The sequence below is a fragment of the Dreissena polymorpha genome, chromosome 7, assembly GCF_020536995.1.
Source record: "Dreissena polymorpha isolate Duluth1 chromosome 7, UMN_Dpol_1.0, whole genome shotgun sequence".
Taxonomy (NCBI): domain Eukaryota; kingdom Metazoa; phylum Mollusca; class Bivalvia; order Myida; family Dreissenidae; genus Dreissena; species Dreissena polymorpha.
This window is the reverse complement of record NC_068361.1, coordinates 109,252,879-109,273,172: the sequence shown is the minus strand read 5'-3', so window position 1 is coordinate 109,273,172 and position 20,294 is coordinate 109,252,879. Positions and strand designations below refer to the sequence as shown.

The window sequence follows — 20,294 nt, the reverse complement described above, 5'->3', positions numbered from 1 at the left end:
GAAGCTGCCTTAAAGCTATGCTGAGTCAATGTCATCTCATTTATTGGTTACTGTACCTGTCACTTCCACTCCGTAGACGACAGCATCACTCAGCCCGATGATCTTGCTGATGGTGGTCTCCACCTCAAACGTGGAGACATTCTCACCGCGCTACCGGAACGTGTCTCCTGTGCGGTCTCTGAATGTCATGTAACTGTACTCATCCATGATCAATACATCACCTGAAAATGGTTAAAATGTGAAATATACTTAGACATTTTACAGGAATCAAGAAATGCATAACCTGAAGATGGTTAATATTTGCAATATATACAGGATATTGGAAAAAAATAATTATTGGCTTTATGTAGGAATCAGGAAATGTATCATCCTAAAATGATAAATATCTGAAATATACTTGGGAAATATACAGGAATCTGGAAAAGTATTTATTTTATTAAATGTATGTATCTTCAACAACCAATTTGTACATATTTTTGTATTATGCCAAAATGCACTAAAAAGCAGAAATTAATGTTCACAGGTTTCACCTAAAAACGTATCAAATTATTTGAATTCGCACATATTTTGGTATTATCCAGACAACAAATCTAAAGCAGAAATTAATTTTCACAAGTTTCCTTCTACAAAACACATTAAAACATTAGATAAATTTTGAAGATTTAAAACAAATATGTAACCTGTAAAAATTCAGCTTTATAGATGAAGTTTCGCCTTTACATATTACTAAATATCTGCCATACCAGTATGAAGAGTCTTAAAGGGACCTTTTCACAGATTTTGGTATGTTTTGAAGTTTGTCATTAAATGCTTTATATTGATAAATGTAAACATTAAATTTTAAAAGCTCGAGTAAAAAATAAAAATTAAAAAAAGAAAACAAAGTAGCCCGTAGCAGGGCTCGAACCAGTGACTACCGGAATCCTGAAGTAAAAACGCATAAGCCAACTGAGCTATCCTGCCAAGCATACATAAGATGCGTATTTTATACGTTATATAAGCAATCTTCGTCGTTTAACAAATTTAAACAGAACTCTCAAAATTATTCAATTGTTTCGCGTTGCAACGTTTTATAATTTTAGGTTTTTAAATCGTTAAAAGATGCATATAGTGGCTATATTAGACCATGGCAAATGTTCAGTTATACGGTTTCCTCACAAATAGCATAACTAAACCGAAAATTAGCGATTCTGAAACAACTGTTTTCAATTTTGTCAATGTATCAAACCGTGAAAAGATCCCTTTAAATGCAAGATCAATAATAAACAAGTAGGTAGGTAAAATGGAGCTCTATGAGCATATGTGCCCTATTCTATATTGAAAACTTCAACAATACAAGAAAGGAAGGTCATCATCTTAGGATTTGTAATAATTATGTCACTAGTGGACGTTTACGAGTACATATGCCTCTACAATATCCCCAACTGCCAGCATACCAGTAAGGAAGGCCATGTCTCCCTTTTTGAACACGTTCATGGCCACCTTCTTATTAGTGGCTTCCTTGCTCACATAGCCATCAAACTGTCTCAAGGGGTCACCTGCCACTATCTTTCCCACCAACTCTCCGGGTTCACCTACAGTCACAGCTGAGTTATAGTGATATATAATATACATATTACTTTTTGTCAACTAAACAAAATGCATTACCCAATAGCAAGAATATCGTTAAAAGTTTACAAAAAGCACCTTTCAAGGGTGCAACAGATATTTATATATATACATATATATATGTATCAGCTGGCTTAGACACTATATTCTGCAAAATACATTGTTTATTAAACTTACATAAAACAAGTTCTGATTTGTTTCTATATTTTAGGAAAATGTTGACAACAGTATATTATACACGGAACATTGCACTAGTATGCTGTTCTCAGAGCTTGTTTTAGTCTTGATCATTGTGTAAAGAATCTAACTATGTAAGTACAATACGTAATTATCGTACAAAAACATAGCCCATCTTAAGGAGCAATACATTGTAACGCAAAGTAATAAACTCATTAATTCATGGTGTTGTTTATATATATTTTAAATGTTAACAAACACAAGAAAAGGTTTTAATCCTCAATGTAATTGTATGTTCTTTTCATGATTCAATTTCAGAAGCAAGAAGACTACATGTTGCAAACATATCGGAAAAAATGGCCTATAAATAACATATTGAATTAACTAAAAGTACTACACCAAACGTATGGTAGTAGGTAACCTATTAGTGCTACACCAAAATATGGTAGTATATAGTGTGATTTATAAACACATGTGAGCTAAAAAAGAAAATTACAAATTAGCCAAAAAAGTCTTAACAATTGAAACGTGTGTCTTATTTTTACCTGGTTTTGCCCGATCACAGACTCCATTTCTGTCCCTCATGATGTTATTGTCCTCGTCGACCTTTATCAAGGTCACTGGGTACATGAAGGGAGCGATCATGGAGGTGAAACCACAGGCCCCAATGGTGTTGTCAATATTGCCTGGAAATCAAATCATATACAATGTCTCTTTGGTGTAAATGCAGAACTAGTGAAAATGCAGAACGCTGTATGGTTTTCAATTTTTCCAATATGAAGAGTATACAAAAGTTTGTATAGTAATTGATGTATCATTGTATACTCAATTAATATATAATTTGTTCTTTTTCATAACAATTCAGACTCTATGTTATCACAATTTATACATTTTTCTATGCATACTCACTGTTTTGACAGTTTATACTCATTTATATTAAAACCTATATTCACAACCCTTCAAAATTATATTCCATAATATAACAATTTATACGGCCTGATGTTAATATGAATACTCACTGATGTTACAATTTACACTCACTTATGTTGTGATTCATTCATCTCTGATATTTCAATTCATACATCACTGATATTACAATTTATACTGACTGATGTTACAATGTGTAAATCACTCATATTACAATGTATACTCAGGCATTTTTCAATGTGTACTCACAATTTATACCCCACTGATGTAACAATCAAAACCCCCATGGTGCTACAAGCTATACCTCACTGTTATTACAATCTATTCCTAACTGAAGTTACAATCTAAACCTCACTGATGTTACAATCTAAACCTCACTGATGTTACAATCTATACCTAACTGATGCTACAATATATACCTCAATGATGTTACAATCTAAACCTCACTGATGTTACTATCTATAGCTCACTGATGTTACCATCACTCACTTACTGGAGCTACAATATATACCTCACTGATGTTACAATCTAAAACTCACTGATGTTACTATCTATATCTCACTGATGTTACCATCACTCACTTACTGGAGCTACAATATATACCTCACTGATGTTACAATCTATTCCTCACTGATGTTACAATCTTTGCCACACTGATGCTATAATCTATACTTTACTGATTTTACAATCCATCCCTCATTGATTTTACAATCTTAGCCTAACTGATATTACTGTCTATACCTCACTGATGTTACAATCTATACCTCACTAATATTACAATGTGTACACACTGATGTTACAATCCATACCTTCCTGATGTTACAATGCATACATCACTCATACTACCATTTATACTCACTGATATTACAATTTCCCTCAGTGGCACCATAAAACTCGCCAATCATTTTCACGCCAAATCTCGTCTGGAAATCACGCCACAATCCTGGCTGAAGCCCATTGCCAAACATGACTCGCACGCGATGCTGATTCTCGGTTGGTCAGAACGGCTGAGCCATTAAGTAACGACATATCTCAACAATGTATTGTGCTGCCTGTAATGAAGAAATAACTGAGAAATATTTAATGTGATAAAAAAGTGGTGATTAAGAAATTCTCAAATGAATTACAGTTTAAAGACTTAAACAGATGCCTTCAGGCATATAAGTTTATTTTATCACGATGCACAGACCTAGTGTTTGATACCCAGTGACCCCATTGCACATTTATATAATGTTCTTACAAAATGTGTATTGAACCTGAATATTTTTAACTGTACATTTCTTTTTTTATACACATGTTCTTAATAAAACAACCATTAGTTGTTGTTTGCTTGTTTTTTAATTCTGTCTTTCTACTTATCCAAGTATCTGAAAATGCATTACATTTATAACCCAACCAGTTTTACAGTAAAAATATAAGATTTCAAAATTTTGTTATTTTCACCGATGAACAGAACACATTTTCGGAACCCCTTTGTCTATTTTTAGATCATCATAAATAATTATATATATATATATATTCTATGATCACGAGTGAGTTAAAATCGACATTCCACAGAATCAAATGTATTGAGGCACGCCACAGGAGAAACTCCGCGAAAGGGTAACTTTTCAGCGAAAGGGAAACAGATGTTAATTATTTTCTTGAAAAATGGGCATAAAAGAAACAGTCAATTTGTTCATGTCAGTGTAAGATCGTTTGATATTTCACTTGTTATCATAGAAAAATAAATTGTTCTATGATCACTTGTGAAATAACTACGATCTTACACTGACATGAACAAATATCCTCTATGCCATGTTGGTCCTTGATGTAAAACAAATTTTCTTAAATACAATTTATTTTAATTATTAAATACTTACCTGCTATCTCTAGCTATACCTCCCTTGGTGGGTTAGCTTCTCCAGAAATTTTCAAGTGCCGGAATTCGGCCACCTCTTCTACTGAAAACATATCAGGTTAAGCATAGTACAATGTAACCTAACCGGAAATCAAGAACCGTAACTCATCGTACTTTTCAAATTAATTATGAAAATATAAAACGATGAGCGGGGTTGGGAGATGGGACTTACCGATAGCAGGTAAGTATTTAATAATTTAAATGAATTTTATTTAAAAAAAATTGTTTTAATATCATAAATACATACCTGCTATCCCTAGCTGATTTTGTAGCTATGGTGGGAGGTTCTCGTTATATTTTCCCATCACAGCAAAAACCCATAATCAGATTTTTCAGCCAGAGATAGAAGAAATGACATTTTTTTTGTGTCCTCATACAATCTTCGTTAGTACGGTATTGTACTTAGTTTCTGAATAGGACCAGTACATTATGCCATGGAAGAAACTACTATTTGATCAACCACAAAAGGACTCAACATATATAAATTGTCCTGTTGACACTCAAGAGAACGAAGATAGCATGAGGAAAAGGTGGTCGGATTCCTACAGAAAGCAGCTTGAAGCACTTCAGAAAGTGGAACATTATAAATCTATGCCCACGAAGCCGAAAGAGCTCTTAATTCATGCGGTCTAATGTTAAAAAGGAATAAATCCCTAAATGAGAGAGATAAATACGCCTTCTTAATCGTTGAGGCTACCCAACGAGAATTCGAAGCCTCAGACACATCCCCCCCCTTTTAACGGAATGAAAAGTCTCTTACGAAAACCTCAAATAGACTTTACTCTTAAGATATAATTTTAACGCCCTGACTGGGCAAAGAATTATATCATCATCTTCATGTCCACAAGTATTAGTAAGATTTGGAACTTTGAAGGGTTATAAGCCATAAAGGGGAGTTGATTTTAAGCAAGGTATCCTGGTTTACATAACAAAATTACAGATCCGAATGGTAAAAGCCATAACGAAAGACGAAAAACAGTCTTAAAATATATGTTGGGACTGTTAATAAGCCCGATGAAACAACGGTTAATTGGAAGCTCATTAAGCCATCCAATAACACAAGCTAAAACCTATTAAGAAGGTAAATGAACGAAAAACATAATGTTGACATTTCATAGCTTGGATCAGTATAAATATATGTCTCTCTGAGATATGAAATTGACCTGTGAAGAAGTTTCCTGAAAATAATCGTACAGGAGACTTAAAAAGGTCTTAAAACCCTTATCCCATGGTTCATTAATTAGTTTCGATGACATTATGGCAAAAACTCACCAAGAAGGCAAGATATTTCCAGTTATGTCAAGTGGACGAATGTATAACAATCGCCCACCCAGCTTGATCGATTTCTGTGAAATGCATTATTGACGTTGTTCAGTATTACACTGCGATCTACGATTGCATTACGCTTATTATTAGCGTTCGATGATAAACAACGTTCTTCGATTAACTTTGCGTATACATCCACGCAATTGTAAAAATACTGCCGCGCATGCGCAAATTATATTTCATTAAACCCAACGGAAACTAATTTGACAGAAAGAATTGCAAGACAAAACGTCTATCAGGGCGTTGAGACGACCTGATATGTGTAAGACGATAGAGAAATTTTGATGTTCTTGCAAAGAATGAAAAAGTTCCTAGTTTCCAGACACAAATATTGATAAAATGTTCACCTCTGTGTCTGAAAGTAAACAACGACCGATGTGTGTTAGTTGAAACCGTCGGTTTTCTGTCGTTTCGTCTAATACCCGTTCCGTCTAATTTATCGGTCATAACAGATGTGACGTCGTTTCGTCAAACCGATGTGGTCAGTTCGTCTATGTGTGAATTTGTATTGTTTAGGGATGGCAACGAATACCGATATTGGTATTCGGATATTCGGTCATCCTTCCGAACGAATATTCGGATATTCGGTCAACATCTGTTAGAAAAAAATCAACTATGTTTACCGTTCCATTACCCCATGAATTCTACTTTCGTTTTTACCGGAAGTTCCCCGGAAGTGACTAAATATTGACACAGCATTGCCGGCGCTAATTGTTAAAATTGAATGACGAAAACTGTTTTTAAACTTTTAATATTGTAAATCAACAATAGAACGAGAAACATAATATTTACATGACGACAAAACAATTACATAACAAAACAGTTAGATCTATAAATAATTTAAGCTGAACTTAAACATAGTATTTACATAGCGAACACGTGCTTTAATATTGTACATCAACAATAGAACGAGAAACATAATATTTACATGACGACAAAATAATTACATGACAAAACAGTTAGATCTATAAATAATTTGAACTGAACTTAAACGTATTATTTACATAGCGAACACATGCAAACAAAACACCGTTGCCACATTTAAAAGTCACTCGGATCGGCGTCACTGGGCACATGAACATTGTTCTTATTTAAAAACACGATTGCGTCGACCAGATCACTGGCGAGTCTATTTCTTAGTTTATTGATGAGCAATCCAGTGGTTGAGAATATGCGCTCAGATGGCATAGAAGTTGCAGGTACATATAGACTTTCGGAAATTCGCTCTCGTGACGTTTCCACCAGTCAAGAGGTTTAGCGTTTGGCTCCATTTTCACAAGCAAATATCTCTGAAGTTCGTCAGAATTCTCTTGCTCGGTTAGAGGTTGAGTAAATTATTTTCTAAAAGCTTTTTTGATTGGACAACGTGATTATAACCATACGATCTTTTTTGTTTTTCACACCAAGTCGGCACTTCCTTTACTTATTTAATCTTTTATCATCTTAAATGTAATTTGAGTTATAAGATCAAGACGGGTCTGTGTTTTAAATGCCATACGGTCTTATTTGTTTTTTTACACCAAGTCGGCTTTTCCTTTACTCATTTAATCTTTGATAATTTTAAATGTAATTCGAGTCATTGGATCAAGTGCAGGTCGGTGTTTTGATTGCCGATGCGATTAGAACCTTTCATAATTTTGACACAAAGTGACTGTCTTTGTTAGGCAATTAGCGGGATTTATGACCGGTATACTGTCATCACCATAGCGACGAATTATCCGGACTTAACATTTTGACACGAGGAACGACTTTTTGTACAATGTTTGAAGCAAATTTCACGAATACAAAGTCTTTGAAATTACTCGATTTTTTTTTTCTTCCGAATATTCGATTCGGAAAATAGTATCCGAATATTCGGTCCGGGACCGAATATTCGGATATTCGGATATTCGTTGACATCCCTAGTATTGTTATCTGGTTCACACTATGGCCTTCGTTTGCAATTACTAACTAGAGTAATTATTAAAGACGTTATTTACTCAAAAGCACGCGGGCTTGTGTTTGTGAGTTGTTTAGTAGTATAGTCTTTTGAGCTGTTGTTCGCACATCGATGTTTTGGGGTATAAATAAAATGTTTCACAGAGGAAAAGTCACAACTGATGTGTTGTCTGTTGACATCATACACAAAAGTCTCGAAGATGTGACTGGAAATGAGATACAACTAGAAAGACCGTTCGCATTTCTAGATTGTTGATATGTAGATGTGACTCCTGATGAAAATACAACCCCGAAACTGTCAGACTGAGTGGTTCCAGATGAGCTACCCAACCTTCCTTGATCGCGTCCGTCATAAGATACAAAGACGGTTGCCGAGGAAGAAGGGGTACTCCTGCCAATAGTTTCTACTCGTCTAGCCACCATTGAAGATGTGGTATTAACTCCTAAAGAATTGGAATCTGTGATAACAGATTGTCCGGAGACCATTTCCAACAAACTGAGAGGTTTGTAGCTTCTAGTCCGTTCATTATGCATAGGATCAGATAAATCCTAAGGCACTTTCCACCGTTCTCCTCGTTTTGACATGTCTTATTATCTGATTCCAACGATTGAAATACTGGTAAGACAGTAGAACCAATAGGAAGGCGTGTATCAATGCGAGAAGCATCCTAAAAAAGACTGTTGGAATGAAATTTACGGACTTATTTCCCGTGATTGAGATTGTCGAATTAGAAGACATCTCCGCAGGTATTGGGCAATAATCATCACTAAGATTTTGAAATATCATTTCATAAATCCGATTAATTGCTTACAATTATTAGTCCGTGACATCATTGGAATCTGCCTCTGAATCGGCCTCATTGTCTACAACACCAACAATGTGCAAATAATCAGCGGAAACAGAATTGGAAATACTAGAGCTAGTATCATGTACCAGATTGCGAGTATCTGATAATGATGAATGACCATCCACCAAATCAACCATCTGATAATTAAAACCAAAAGAATATGGTAAATTATCAGGATTGATCGGTACGAATTGCCCAGACGAATCTTGAAGACCTAACGTGTCCGGATTCGACGGTGTCGGAGCACGAGGTACCCGAAAAAATAGCGTAGCCGATATCCGTAGAGCAGAGTAAGTATATGTAGTGGTTAAACAAACAACATACGACAAAGTCTGCGAAGTAGTACCAGTCTAGCAACATTTGTTAATGTTAAACTGGAAACTGGATCTGGTACATAGGGTACCGAAACATTACAATCCACGACAGGATAGTAATGTGTAAGATACGAGTAGTCATAGCGAGACTGTCTATGTGAAGCTTGATGACGAGCTTAAACCTGCAAAGCCGAGAAATAGATCGGATGCAATGGAAACGACGTCTCTTTGAGTAACGTCTCCTAGAGTCTCGAGATGATCTGAATCGATCAAATTGACGCCGTAAATGAGGGTTACTCGATAAAGGAGATCGTGTAAGACGTCTACATATATTGTCGGTACTAGTCGACGACCCAGATGCCTTTGAAGAAGAAGAAGAGGATAATAATCCGATGATGAATATCGATGTCTGTTCTTGATCGATGACCGGTGACCGGTGCCCGGTGACCGTTAGTATTGACCGGTGACCGGTAGTATTGACCGGTGACCGGACCGATACCACGGACCGGTGATCGGTGACCGGACTGGCCCAGGTGAGTTACCAGGTGACGTACCGGTCATGCTATGACCAGTGTTGTCACCAGGCAATGACCGTATGGCGTATGTAGTCCTTGACCAATGCCATAGGGCATAAACTGGCTGACGGTTGTCACCATATGGTCTGATATTGATCGACTTTCTAAAGAAGTTAGCATAGTAAGATCTCCATCATGCCCTATTCGTCCATAGAAAGTAGTAGGAATGATAAGAGGATTATCCTGCACCAAAAGCTGATTCTCCGATATCGAATAATGACTATCCGCAAAGTCAACACACTGATAATTAAAGCCGGAAATAGACAGTGAATTATCCAAAGTGACAGGTACATAATTCCAAAGGAATCTTGAACCATGTGTCACGCATAGACGGTATAGCAGCCGAGGGTTTCCGACTAGGAATAGAAGTAAATACCCTCGGTGCAGATAAAACAGCCGTTGTGGTGAGTTGAACACCAGAATAGAAGGGCTGTGAAATCGGATCAGTCACTGCAACATGTGATAACATCATAATGGAAACTGGTGCATAGGGTATGGCGACATTACAATCAGAAATAGGATAGTAATGTGACCGGTCATAAAAGTCGGAACGACAATGCTTCAATGAAGCTTGTCTACGATCTTTATTCCTGTGATGCTGTGATCTAGAACAGCTACGACGGCGATAGCTAGAACGGCTACGACGGTAAGAACGTCTCCTCGAGTATCGTTTCCGTGATGATCGATAATGATCATAAGGATGACGTGAATGAGGACTGCTCGATGAATAAGAGCGTGTCTGGCATCTACGTCTACCTCTATCATCGGAACTAGTCGACGACGAATGTGTATTCGACGACGAAGAAGTGGAATAATCAGATGAAGAAGAAGAACGTCTGTTTCTGATCGTTGACCGGTGACTAGCAACTGTTGACCGGTTAATGATCAGTGCATGTTGACCGGTGTACGGTGACCGGTGACCTGTAGTACTGAACGGTGACCGGTCAGTATGACCGGTGACCGGTGTTTCTGACGAATGTGCATTTGACGAAGAAGAAGTTGAATAATCCGATGAAGAAGAATGTCTGTTTCTGATCGTTGACTGTTGACTATATGACCAGTGACCGGTAGTTCGGTGGGTCTGACCGGTGACCGGTGACCGGTCCAGTCAATGTTGACCGGTGACCGGTGGGTATGACCGGTGACCGGACCGGTCTCTGTTGACCGGAGACCGGTGTGTATGACCGGTGACCGGACCGGTCAATGTTGAACGGTGACCGGTGGGTCTGACCGGTGACCGGACCGGTCAATGTTGTCCGGTGACTGGTGGGTATGACCGGTGACCGGACCGGTCCCCGGTGACCGGACCATTCAATGTTGACCGGTGACCGGGGGGTCTGACCGGTGACCGGACCGGTCAATGTTGACCGGTGACCGGTGGGTCTGACCGGTGACGAGTGACCGGTCCCCGGTGGGTCTGACCGGTGACCGGACCGGTCAATGTTGACCGGTGACCGGTGGGAGTGACCGGTGACCGGACCGGTCTCCGGTGACCGGTCCGGTCCCCGGTGACGTACCGGTCATGAAATGACCAGCGTAATCACCAGATAATGACTGTTGCCCGGACCGGTCCCCGGTGACGTACCGGTCATGAAATGACCAGAGTAATCACCGGATAATGACCGTATGGCAAACAAAGTTTAATTCAAAACAGATTGTCATATGGAAAGTAAAATCATTATTGCACACAATGGCAAACGATAAACATTCTGTCATTGTATAGAAGAACACCTATGTACGATCTTGACCAATGCCGTCATGACTGATGCTGCAATTGATCATCTGACGTCTGATGTAATGTCATCGGAAATTTCTCATCTGATGAAGATTCATCTGTACGTTTTCTGCAAGAAACGTTCTGCGCCATGTCGCATCGTCTTAAGACTTACGCACTACAAACAGAGCATTTATGTTCAAAGGAACAATTAGCGCATAGCAAACAAGTCTTGTGGGAATCCCACGAAGCCCTAATATGCCCATACAAACCTCTAGTTTGTAAACTCATTCTTATTCTGAAAGTAGAAAAAGAAGAGTATTCCGCGTAAGAAAACAATGAAAAAAGAACAAAATTACTGAAATAATCAGCTAAACAAAGTATTCACAATGTACAAAATTGTCAATAACTTGTTTACAAAAATCACGAAATCCTCGTGCTCAAATCATGAGCACATGGAAAAACCCGGAAAAAAGTGAAAAACAACAAAGTATCAACAAAATAATACAAGAAAAGATTTCCGAATGAAGCAGAAACGATAAATTATACAATTCATCAATTTCAAACCAAATTCCACCACGCAGAATTGAACTAAAAGTCCAAATTTAAAGCCGATAAAAAATGGCGATCTGCACGGTGTGTTGTCCAGAAAAGTACGATGAGTTACGGTTCTTGATTTCCGGTTAGGTTACAGTGTACTATGCTTAAACTGATCTGTTTTCAGTAGGAGAGATGGCGGAATTCCGGCACTTGAAGATTTTTGGAGAGGCTAACCCACCTGGAAAGGTATAGCTAGGGATAGCAGGTATGTATTTATGATATTAAAAGAACTATTATCAATTATTTGTTACTAGAAAAATGTATGAATTACTATGATGACATTGACAGGACACCTTTGGAACTTTGCATATATAATAGTTCCAGTTATCAATTTAGTGATGGCTACATCCTTGAAAAAGAAAGGACAGAAACATGTTTAGTTTTGTTTAAACATTATTTCGCTTGATTCCATTAAAAGCGTAAGTCTTATTTAGACACACGCAAGTCCATTTCCTAGGTTAAACAGTATGTTGTATCTTTGGAGAAGATTGTAAAAATAGTCTTACAGTTGGGATTGAAACATCAACCTACCAGATGCTAGGTGGGAACCATATCCACTACGACCTTTTGTAAAGAAAAAACCCACATATTTCCAAATGTTTACAGAATAATCAACACTCACTGTACAGTTATATTTCAAACAGTCACCCAAGAATCCACTGGCTGAGAATTTCTTCTTGATGACCACAGTGGTCCCCCATAGAAATGCCTGGCCCATACTAATAATGCCCCCTGCTGTGCGATACATGGGTAGAGGGTCGTATAGTATGTATTGATCAGTTAGTCCCTACATCATGTGAACAGCACTGGCCATGTAGTAGAACCTGAAATACTAGGCCAGGTTAATAGCAGCAATCAAAGGCATCTTTGTAAGACACATAACGTATTTGAAGAGATTAAGCAGTAAATAATGTATTTTAATGGAATTAATTGACAATGGGCAAATGCTATTGAAACATATTATAATACTTCTTTATGACTATTGTTATGCTACCAAATTGAAGAATAAAACTTGAAGAAAATGTTAACTGGACATTGTGTTGTGAATTTCAACGTTAGCGTAGTGCCTAGCACCTACGGAGCGCTAAAATATTTCCTCATGCAGCATGTCCTAATACCCAATTATGGGATTGCGCATAAAGTTGTAATAATCATGGCAGACATTATAATTTGAAAACAAGGGACAACATTGTCACAAAAATAGGTTTTCAATTTGACAAAAAAATCTGATACATGGAGACAATTCAAAATGTGCATTGTTACTCCCCTTGTGTCAAAACCACTATTTTTACTCGTGGCGACCTTGATTTCAATTTGGAAAAAAAGTCTGATAAAGTCCTCAGACAACTCAAAATGTGCATTGTTACTGATTGTTCATAGTTACCCCCCTTGTTTCAAAATCAATCTATTTTTAGTCGTGGCGACCTTGACCTTGGAGATATCGAAGTAATTCTTTCCCGCAACACATTGTCCAATGGTGGTGAACAAATGTGCCAAATAATTTCAAAATCTCACAATGAATGACATAGTTAAGGCCCAGACAAGCTCATTATGGCCATTTTTGACCTTTGAACTCAAAGTGTGACCTTGACCTTGGAGATATCGATGTAATTCTTTCGTGCGACACACCGTCTAATGATGGTGGACAAATGTGCCCAATGATTTTAAAATCTCACAATGAACGACAATGTTTTGGCCCGGGAAAGCTTGTTCCGCCTGCCCGCCAGCCGACATTCGCCAATCTTAATAACCGTTTTTTCCTTCGGAAAACCTGGTTTAAAAGCATAAATTAAGATATTTCCATGTAAGAAATCAAGGCAAAACTTATATTATAAAGAACAGTCCAGGTTTGAATGATATAGGTTGAAGAATGTGGCAGAACTACTAACACATTTGTGTCTACTTAGAAACAGACGGACAGAAATCTTAGAGAGTCTTAAAAGAGTGTATCTTTACCACTAAGATACGTATTTTGACGCATTCGTAGTCCCTGAGAAATTTACATTAAATTAAATAACTTTCTTACTAAATTCAGTTTTAAAGGCTTCATATCCAACCATTGAATACTGATGAGAAGCACACAGCATAAAACCTTAACAGATTGCGAGTTACTCGCAGGTTGTTCTGGTTTAATGCTGGATGCAAAAGCCATTTTCACTTAGCTTTCATGGGGGGAAAAGGTTAATAATATGATTTCAAAATAAGATTGAATTATACCTGGAGTGAGAAATGATGGAAGCCTTAGGTAGTCTTGTCGTTCCAGATGTGTATACGTAAAACACGCGATCTGAAAATTCAAACAAACTAATAACAACTCCACATATTTTTCACACAGAGACTTAATTCTGATTATATCTTGTGACCAATCATGAATATGCCTGTAATGTAAGTAATTGCAAATTAAAAACAAACGTTTTTGCAAATTTGTTATTGTTCATCATAGTTTTAGTTTTATCATTTAATAACTGTACAAAATGTGCGATAATTTCACTTTTACATTAATAAAGTATATCTAGACCCCTATTTACTAAATATTTGGTCAGGAACTAACAAATACTTTGACTCAAGAGATCAGGGAACAAATGAAAAAAGTGGCCTTCATGGTCAAAACAAATTTAAATCAAGTTCAAATGTGTTATTATCAGGCAAGTAAATTGACATTGGGACCAAAAGTAGTTATAAGTATCCAATACTCTCTTTTGGCTGATTTTATAGCCATAAGTAAGTCATGTTCCCCATCATGGTCAAGCATATCTTTATTTTCCAAGTCCAGTCCAAAAATTACCATGCTCAAAATTTCAGTATACATGTAGGTAAAAATTCCAAAATAGTGAGAAAAACCTGCAGTGGCTCATATAAGTATTTCAAGTCTTATTGAGCCTTGCTCTGGGAAAGCAGTGCTTAAGGCATGAGTGTTAACTGTCGTCAAAATCTAATTTGTGCAGTCCGCACAGGCTTATCAGGGATAACACTTCCCACTTTTATGTAAATTGAAGAAAATCTCTTCTAATTAAAAATCCAGTTTAGTCAGAAAATGCTGTCTCTGATTAGCTTGTGCGAACTGCACAGGTTATTCTGGGACTACACTTTACGCACTATCATAAAGCCCAGAGTTTCCAGAACTAGGCTCATATGACTTCAACAAATCTTAGTAATACCTAAACTTGGTTATAGGTGCAGGTGGGGTGTAGGTTGGACTCTTCTTCAACAACGGATCCAGACTGACAGCACCGACTACTGGGCACTGCCCACCGCCCATATAATACAGGCTGCAGGACTTGGAAAGATCCCTGGATATGTCAGCTACGGCTGAATGTAGCAAGAAATTAATTAAGAATTAATCATGCATTCATTATCAAGTTTATGAGGTCCTAACGTGTCTGAGGCTGCATTATGTGTGGTCCCGGAATGTGTCCTTGCATTCCTGGTCTACCGTATTAGCTTACTAGACTTGTTGGTACGAATCTTGATTCTAGCAACAATGTTGGGCTATTTAGTTGTTACTGAAATATTTTCAATTTTGAAGTAGCCTTGTGTTGTTGGGGGAAGCCAGAGTACCCGGCGAAATATCAACCTGACCAACATGGTGGAAATACGATCATGTCATGCTGCAGTATGTAAACAAAAAACCGTCGGAGATGGGTGATGCTCCCCCAAAGTTTTTTTTGTCACAATATTGCACTATATATTCAGATAAAAGGAAACGTCTTGAGGGCACAGTAGTTGGGGGGGGGGACAATAATTTTTCTATAGAAAATTTCAAAGGGTCATAACTCTGTGAAAAAATATCCGACCAGAACCCGCTGATCTATGCACATCTCCTCTTGGTAGTGAAGCTTCCCATAAAGTTTCATTGAATTCCGGTCATTCGTTGCTGAGAAATAGCCCGGACGAAAATTGTGCACGTACTGACGCACACACGCACGGACAGACGAAGCGGCGACTATATGCTCCCCCCAAAATAAATTTTGGGGGGAGCATATAAATTCACTTACTAGCAACAAAATGGTCAGTCTTTGTGCTATTTTAGTTGCAGGTTGATCATAAACTAAACACAAAAAACTAAATTATTTCTCTATGACGTGTGGTTTTATATGTTATAAGGTATAAACTCACGGTTTTCTCTATTGTAGGTCACAATTCACTAAGGAGCATTTATACTTTAAAAGCCTTTTTTTGGCATAACGAACATATTTATTTATAAATAAACAAGTTGACTAGCACTTCTGATTAAGTTTCAACTTTTCAACAATGTATAAACAAATATGATTTTGATGCCATTGTTTTGATCTCCCCAAAAGAAACCAAGAACTGCTTCTACCCAAGAAACTTACTCAAAAGCATTTCAATGACCCTTAAACTTTCAACGCAATTTAGCTAAAATAAACTGGATTAAACTAAATACTCATTACCTGGCGCCATCTCCTCCGAGAAGACCACACGTTGTGCCTGGGCGGCCTGTACACAGTGCAGCTGGGACATCTCCCTCAGGTTGAAGTTGATCAGGGCCTCTATTGCCCCTATCTTTGCCAGCCACATCCAGTAGAACACCAGGTCAGGGCGGTTCTCCATCACCAGGGCAACCACAAGATCTTGACGTATGCCGGACTCAGTGAAGAAGTTGGCGTTGTCATTGGTAAGAAGATCGACTTCCTAAAAAATGCATTTTATGAGGGTTCATTTGTTTGTGTACAAAAACAAATCTGGGACCGGTTGCTCTAAACTGCAAAGGCAACATAACTTTACAGCGTTTTATTTTTTAATCAAGCTATGTATGTGACTTAACTATTAACCCTTTAATATATGTGTTAATGATAAACAAATGTGTTTGCTTGATTAGTTTGAAAATGTTTGAAAATAACAATTGCTTTAAAATTCAATTTTATTTGGGTCCCAAGTTAACAGACTATACATTTTAAATTTTAGCAACCAGGCCTGTTGTGTAATACATATTGCTTTCATTTAAGTTTTATGTCTAATATGAACTGCTAGTTCATATAAGTCATAAATCTGCATATAATTCTCATCTGTGCGAGACCTATGTGATTGACATGTCAACTTCAAGAACTGTTTAGTATTAAGGTTGCAGGATCACGCGACTTTGTTGGGTTCTCAAGTAAACTTTAGTTGATGTTATCACACAGAAAAGTGCTGCTTTCCAAATATGTTTTTAAAACATTTTTTCTTTAGAATTTCAACTTGTGCATAAAAACAGATTGTTATGCTGCTGAGGATAATGTGAAAAACATCAGAATTACTTTATTATTGTGTTCTTGTTCGAAAATTCAATTTTTTCTTCACGTTATGCTTCACGCAAAGTGAAAATTTTGTCACCAATTTCAGGCGTATTCAAGGATTTATTCTTATACCTTAAGATATCTGCGCAAACTGCAAGAAAATCTGTCTTTTATGAACTAAATATTTTTTCAAATGTATTTAAATAACTTAAATTTGCAAAAATAAAGTTTGTAATAGTGTGTTTAAATGCTGTCCAGTCCGTGTGTAACTCCTGGTATTGATTGTTTGATTGGTTAAAACAGCACCCAGCAGACTTCAGTGGACTGTGTTGTTGGATTAAGAAGGATTTGGAAAATTAATGATCATAAGCAATATTTCTATTTTAAAGCCAATCACACTATGAACAGGACTTAAAATTAAAGACCGAGTGAAATTGTTATAGCCTTGGACTCGGACTAATGTATGTTTTTTGCTCAGATGTGTGAAAAAGTCCTACTAGCAAAAAAACTACTGGTACATTTAAATCTGCGTAAGTAATGTATCTTCAGGGTCAGTGATTAATCTAGAATAATACTTCAATGAGCCACAGGACTCGCATATTTTAAAACTATGAGTACCAGGGAAAATCTATGACTCCAAAACTGAATTAATGGGTACTGTAAGGCTTAACGATAAAAATAGCACTTAGACAGATTTTCTAATACTTAATCATAGGTTTTAACAGTGTGAACATAAATAAATAAATGAATAGGTCTTTCCTGACTAGCAATAGAAATAACAAATTAATATAAGTAATAAAAACAACTTTGATCAAGATGTGTTTGTGAAACACTATGTCCTCCCCATATATTTGACCTTTGACCTTGAAGGATGACCTTGACCTTTCACCACTGAAAATGTGCAGCTCCATGAGATACACATGCGGGCCAAATATGAAGTTGCTATCTTCAATAATGCAAGTTATGGCAAATGTTAAAGTTTGACGCAAACCAACAAACCAACCAACAGACAGGGCAAAAAAAATATGTCCCCCAGCATAAAAATAAACAGAACTATTTTGGTAAACTTAGTACATGACTTTTCACTGTAATCAAGAAAATCATAGACTGATTCTGGCGGCTCGTAGTTTACTTTACTTTTGGTTAGTATTTCCAAGTCCTTTACATTAAAATCATATAGTAAATGAACAAGTGACTGAAATTTTGGCAAAGGTAGGTCCACCTTAAAGTGATATTATGGGCATCTTACAGTATAGGTGTCAATCGCAACTGTTGTTTATTACTGGTGTTTTCCCATTATACAGGGGTTTTTATCTGATTTTGGGGAAAGGGTCTGGCCTTTTTTGAGGGAAAAAAATCGCGCAAAATGCAGGATTTTTTGGGAAAAAAAATCACGCGAAACGCCGGATTTTGGGGAAAATAAGGAAAGTCTTAAATAATCAATTTAACATATTTTGCTGTTTTTAAAAAATTCAAGGCAACAGATAATTTAATTATGCACTTTGGTATATTTTCTACACTGGATCAGGTTAACTTATGTATTTAGAGTTTAAAAAAAAAATATCTTGGGGAAAATTTACCTGCTGAGGAGAAAAAAAATCGGAGGGGAAAGGGCCGTTTTTGGCGGGTCCCAAAGAAGGGAAAAAAGTCCTGTCATATACACTTATATTTGTTAATGCAGCATCAACATACTAAAACAATATCCTGGAAAGAGAAAAATAATGCATTTGAATATCAACCGTACTTTTGTTAGACAACTGATCATGCATGTACGATGTGAAACTAAATTGAGTTTCGTGCAGATTCGTTCATACGAAACAATTTTGTTTTACGGATCATTTCGGCTTAGAGGACTGGGGGAGTCATGTAACATATTGAATATAAAATATATTTTAATAAACAACTAGTTGCAAGATGAGTTGCATGTAATTGGTCAGTAACCACATTTTAACTAACTCTTTTGACCAGTTAATTCTTTTCAGCTCAATTCAACAGTGAAAAATGCCCATAATATCACTTCAATAAGCCATCCAAGAGTCTTAAACAGGACTTCTATGGCTTTATCTTGTTCAGAAGAGCCCTTTTGCAATGCCACAGCCAAGCTTTGTTCCATTTGGGTTACAACACGTATAGCTAAAGAAACTTCAGCGTACAGTTTATATAGTATTGACATACCTGTACGCTGAAGCCAACCCCATATCAAAAGTCAACCAGAGCCGTAATATATTTATGTCGCGCTATAAATCAAAGAATTTTTTTTAATTTTCTTGGATACATTTCTACGTATATTGGTGAATGAATATAAATTACTGCATGGGGGAATATTTTAAGGTTCCAATGTTTTAAATGCATCTTACAATAGATGAAAATAACTCTCATCAGTCTGAAATTCACAATTTTGACGCCATTGTCGCTTTGTCACGTGACGAGTTTTCATTTGGATACTTTCGGATCGACCTTGACATTTTTTGCTGAATTTGTAAACATTACTTTCGTTTTTTGAAATCTATGTTTTGAGATTAACAACTTACTTCTGGTGGATTATAAGACTGATTTCAGTGTGAATCAGGTAGTTTTAAATACTATATACATTGAGTTTGTATTTACACTACAATTTGTTTGCAAAACAAGCCAGAATAATCTAAAATACAGGGAAATGTCATTCTGAATTTGAAACACTTGAGCACATGGTATGTTACTAAAAATAGAAATAACATCATATGACCGTGAAATCTCGGGAGATTCACATTTCAAGAAAGTCTGTCACATCGCTGTTTTTCTGGATATGTAAGAGCAGAATAGATAAATTTTAAATGTTTAATATAGTATTTTGTGAAAGAATATATCAGTTAAATGTGAAAATGTCAATCTGTCAATCAAGTGATTGATTTGGGCCAATAGCTGCATTTAAAAGCTGTTTTGGACCGGTCTTTGTTAACTGTAAACTTTTCGGGAATTTCTGGTTGACATTCCTAATGGGGTTGGTCCATAACTATAAAGTCGCGCCTGTCAAAAATCATAAAAAGCGGCATTTAAAGTTATGGCAGCCAGAACTACAACAAGTATAGCATAGACATGATCTGGGTGACTGGCATGTCCCAACAAAGTTGTGTTTTTAGGGCTCCAATTT

At 36.8% G+C, this 20,294-nt stretch overlaps 1 pseudogene; it reads right to left on the bottom strand.

Annotated features, from left to right (window-relative positions):
- Positions 1-36: 36 nt before the first annotated feature.
- Positions 37-19,277, bottom strand: LOC127840024 (long-chain fatty acid transport protein 4-like; annotated as a pseudogene).
- Between the last annotated feature and the right edge of the window lie 1,017 nt (positions 19,278-20,294).